The sequence below is a fragment of the Leuciscus leuciscus genome (genome assembly GCF_965113295.1).
Source record: "Leuciscus leuciscus genome assembly, chromosome: 18".
Classification (NCBI taxonomy): Eukaryota; Metazoa; Chordata; class Actinopteri; order Cypriniformes; family Leuciscidae; genus Leuciscus; species Leuciscus leuciscus.
In genome coordinates this window covers 4871699-4876923 of record NC_138742.1, presented here as the reverse complement: position 1 = coordinate 4876923, position 5225 = coordinate 4871699, and the positions used below count along the sequence as shown (strand labels likewise).

The following is a 5225-nucleotide window of genomic DNA, read 5'->3' as shown; positions in this document are numbered from 1 at the left end:
TACTGAGCCATAATAAAGTTTTATAAATGTACTATAATTCATGATAAATGTTTTTATTTCCTATATAATAGTAATAGCAATAGCTATAATTACATTTTTACATTAATATTTCTTAGAAGACAGGTTTCATACAGGTTTGAAACAACATGAGGGGGCGAGTATATGACATGACTCACACATAGGGACTGTCAGGCTCTGATTCTCCATGAATCAGAGAAATCAGACTCTTGGTGGTTCAGTTCTCTTTCGCTCTGAGTCAGCGCGGGGATTGTTTTCGCTCCACACTGCAGCCGATCACAGATCAGTCTCTAAACTGAAATCTCTCCTACTTTCTTCAGTAGACAGTTTCTGAGACAGAAAGTCAGGAGACAATTTTTCGAGCATGTCGAACTCCAATACAAGTAAGTAATCACAACATTCTTATAATGTATTTATTAAAACTTTCAATATATTATTGTAAAAAATAAAAACATAAATATAGAGCGATGTTTAATGTTTTTCTGCAAAACATAGAACTATTTTGAGCAACAATTGAAATATTACAACTTTAAAACGTGAACTGTTAAACAACCCTATTGTTTTATAGGCTATTATTTGCCCGTGCCATTATTAATCATAAAGCCTGCGTTTAAAAAACAGCAACAAGAAAGTTTATGGGGGGGGGTTATTATTATATATATATATAACCATAAGGTGTTATTATTGTCATGTTGTTGTTTATAATAATCAGAGCTGAGTGAAAGGAGATTTGCTATGTTTGGTGGAATTTTGATTTTGTGACTGTCTCGATGAACCAACGCTACTCATATAGCCTACTTTTTAATTATTACAACAAAAACTAAAAATCAACAACACTATTTTCCATTAATTCAACTGATAACATACCTTGGCGTTTAAAATAAGCCTAATTCAGAAATTAACAATTGTATTTTTTTTTTAATAACCTTAACAAAGATGAATAAATGCCGCAGCAACAACATGTTAATATTGCTCGTTGTAATGCATTAATTAATATAGCCTACATTATTACTAAGTGACTTTCAGTCTTAAAGCGACAGTATCAGACATGCTATGCTATGTCGCCCGCAAATGGCGCTATAATAACTGTAGTAATGGTGTGTGTGTGTTACAGGCTCTTCAGTGTGGAGTGTTTGTCCATCAGTGTCCTGCTGTCTGTCTGCTCTCTGGAAGATGATGAGGACTTCTGTTTGTTCCTCTGAGGGTATGATTATTCTTTAAACAACATATTATTCATTTATTAACACACTCGCGATCAAAACATGAGTTTAGTGTCATTTGTTTCTGAATGAAGATCTGCACTGAAATAATAGAGTGTGTTTAAGTTGATGTTCATCTTTTGTAGAAATGGATCAGTCTCTGGATGTTCCTCTCTCTGTAGAGGAGACCCGAGCAGAACCGGCCCAGAGTTCAGTGCGGCCATGTTCATTCACACACGAGGAAGAGTGTGTGTGAGCAATGATGAGGATGATGATGAGGATGATGATGAGGAGGATGAGCAGAATATGAACTAGATCTTCACGTGTTTCTTTTTGTATTACATATTTTCTGTGATCACTTATTAAAAGAATGATTACAAAAACTTGTTTCATTCCTTTTCATATAGTTTCTTATTCCATAGCTCCATAGTTTTTTTTTTTTTTTTTTACACAATAGAATTAAATGGTGGTAAAATATCTTCTTGTGTGTTCAGCAGAACAAAGACATTTATACAGGTTTGGAACAATTTGAGGGAGAGTAGAATTTTCCTTTATAGATGAACTGTCTCTTTACAGTTTTTTTGGATTGCTTACACACTAAAATTAAAAGTAGTACACTATTAGCAAAACCTTACACTCAAGAAGCAAAACATCAGCCCATATTTGCACAACTATAAGCACATTGTCAACCTCACACTTGTTGCAAAACTCTACACACAGTGATTTGCAAAACACTAAACACACTTAACATACATTACACACAAAAATCTATCATGAAGTCACTTCCTTGCAATACCAAAGCACTGACTGTCAAATTACCGCACCGTCCAACCAATTGGTTCAACACAGTCATCAGGTGTGCAAACACTTGTTTGCTTAATTGTAGACACACCAATCAGGTGTATAAGCACTATAAAAAGCAGCAGGTGAGTTCATCAGTCTTCAAGCACAATGGAAAGAGTCAGAGAAAGAGTAAGACGAGGAGGACGAGGACGAGGAGGACGAGGACGAGGAGGACGAGGAGGACGAGGAGGACGAGGACGAGGAGGACGAGGACGAGGAGGACGAGGAGGACGAGGAGGACGAGGAGGAGGAGGAGGAGGAGGAGGAGGAGGAGGAGGAGGAGGAATCAACAGAGGAGGAATCAACAGAGGAAGAGATGGAGGCCATGCTGGAGGTAGAGGTAGAGGAAGAGGAAGAGGAAGAGGAAGAGGAAGAGGAAGAGGAAGAGGAAGAGGAAGACAAGAAGGTGCTCAAAGAGGACCGAATCTGACAAATGAGATCCGCGCAACACTGGTTGACCACGTTGTCAACCACGGCCTGACGCTGAGGGAGGCTGGACTGCGAGTACAGCCAAATCTAAGCCGATACACAGTGGCAAGTGTGATAAGAACATTTCGACTGGAAAATAGGTATTTGTACTGTATTCTATGCACTCAGCACTTCTGTTACCTTTTCCTGTGAAATTACTGTACTATTGTATACTGTTTTTTTTTTCTACATAGGATTGAGGGTCAGGAACGACAAGGGGGAAGGCCTCCTATGTTCACAGAGCAGCAAGAGAGGGAGATAGTAAACATGGTTTTGGCCAACAATGCTATAACACTCAATCAGCTCCAAGCTAACATTGTCAATAACCACGCCAGTTTCAACGATATCCATCAGGTCTCAACATCAACACTGGCACGCATCCTAAAAAAAAACCATATTCAAATGAAGCAAATTTATCGAGTGCCTTTCGAGCGCAATTCTGAAAGGGTGAAACGACTGCGGCATGATTATGCAGAGGTATGTATTCACTTTAGCAGTGTGATCTTGCATACTGTCTCATAATCTTTTACTGTACTGTAATATGTATACTAGATCTACACTGAACTACACAATATTGCCTGACACTGTTCTTCAGAGAGTTTTACGAATGGATGGAGAAGAGATCCAGCATGAGTTCATTTACGTAGATGAGGCTGGGTTCAACCTGACGAGAACACGAAGGAGGGGAAGAAACATCATTGGCCACAGGGCTATAGTCAATGTCCCAGGGCAACGTGGGGGTAATATAACACTCTGTGCAGCCATTACACAGAATGGGGTCCTCCACCGCCATGCCCATATGGGCCCTTACAACACAGCACTCATACTTACATTCTTGGACCAATTGCACAACATAACAGCAGCAAATCAAATCGATCATATGCAATACATTGTTGTCTGGGACAATGTGTCTTTCCACCGCTCTGCTCTGGTTCAGAACTGGTTTCAGCAACATCCACATTTCACCGTCCTATATCTTCCACCATACTCTCCATTCCTCAACCCTATAGAAGAGTTTTTCTCGGCATGGCGGTGGAAGGTATATGATCTCCGTCTCCAGGCTGAGGTACCCCTCATCCAAGCCATGGAGGAGGCCTGTGACCAGATGGAGGTAGCAGCAATGCAAGGATGGATTCGTCATTCAAGACGTTTCTTTCCAAGGTGTCTTGCTAATGACAACATTGCCTGCGATGTTGATGAAATTCTCTGGCCAGATCCAGCTAGGCGAAGAGACAATGTCTAGTTTTATTTTTATTTTTTTTACAGTAAACTTACAGTACAATACGTAAAGTGACATTTTGTTACAGTATTATGAATCTCCATGTCAACATTTTGGGCGTGTTGAGAAATAAATGAGTTTCTTCAGTCTGCAACATTGGTCTTGTGTAGTGTTTGGTGAATTTACATTATATTTGTACTTTGTTGATGGTAGCCTACTCTAATCATAGGGAAGTAGAAGTGCTAAAAGTGTTTTAGGTTTATCACAGCAGAGTGTAACTCGTGCAAACAGAGTATAGTAATGTGAAACGTGTGTGTTTCATATGGTAACAAAGTGTGGTTTTTAAACAGAAGTGTATAGTTTTTACAAGAGTGTTTAATTATGCAAAGGATCTGTAGTGTTTTGCTAATTGGGTGTGTGGTTGTGCTAATTGTGTGTAGTGTTTTGAAAACACGGGCCCTGTTTTGAAAATTGTGCTTAAGCAATCCAAAAAAACTGTAAAAGGATCGGCATCTCTCGCATCTCCTGTAATGCTGCAGTGACTGAAAATAAGGCAATTGAGACGGACCGAATCACTGCTATCTTCTGCCTTCTGCAAAGAAAAACTTGATTTATTAAAATAGCGTGGGGAAATTGCTATCCTCAACCAGATGAGACTTCTGAAATTGGGGGACAATTAAAAGAGAAACTTTCAAAACTTTGCCTCTTTTTTCAAAACTTTACACACAAATCCAAGAACTGCACACACAGAATGCAAAATGCCTCACATCTCTTGCTAAATGAAGCACTGCATTTAAAATATCACAAACATCTCAAAAGCAAACATTTGTCTTACGTTGCAAACATCTTTTCCATAATATTATATCTTGGATATATCATATACACACAGTTATTTAAAACTTAAAGCTCTTCTTTCATGAGCTCTATGTACATTTCTGTACAGGATTGAAAGTAATTGTCAGAGAGATGTTGAAACATTCACGGTAAACATGAAAGCAAGATTGAAACCAAACTTTCTTTCTTTTTTTTACTGTAAGCATTTGTGGATGTGAATACAGTATTACACAGTCCGAAAAACCTATAACTTGACCTTTGACCTATTCTAAAGCCTTGAGTGTTTGCACATGTGAGGAGTGTGTGTGAGGCTCTGATGAATTATGTGGTATTTTGATAGTTTGTGTTTAAAAAAGGAAATCAAGATACTTCCTGTTAGATTTTTGTGTGTTACATGGAGAATTGTGTGTTGTGGTTTGCAAAAAGTGTTTTAGGAAATTGAAAACTGTGTAGAAGGCCAAGAATTAGAGTATGGTTTTGCAGATTTGCAGTGTGTGGTAATGTGTTTGAGTGTCAGGTTTCAGATTTGCCACTGTGTGGAGTAATGTGTTTGTGTGCCAGGTTTCAGATTTGCACTGTGTGGAGTAATGTGTTTGAGTGTCAGGTTTCAGATTTGCACTGTGTGGAGTAATGTGTTTGAGTGT

The 5225-nt window shown here is 38.7% G+C and overlaps 1 long non-coding RNA gene across 2 annotated transcripts; it reads left to right on the top strand.

Annotated features, from left to right (window-relative positions):
* Nucleotides 1–2370: 2370 nt before the first annotated feature.
* LOC309481021 lies at nt 2371–4243 on the top strand. 2 transcript variants are annotated; one of them, XR_014199847.1, is made up of 4 exons: nt 2371–2400; nt 2431–2629; nt 2723–3005; nt 3124–4243. It is a non-coding gene; the product is annotated as an uncharacterized lncRNA (long non-coding RNA). The 2 variants fall into 2 exon arrangements; XR_014199848.1 differs by having other exon boundaries at nt 2374–2400; nt 2437–2629.
* Nucleotides 4244–5225: the final 982 nt, after the last annotated feature.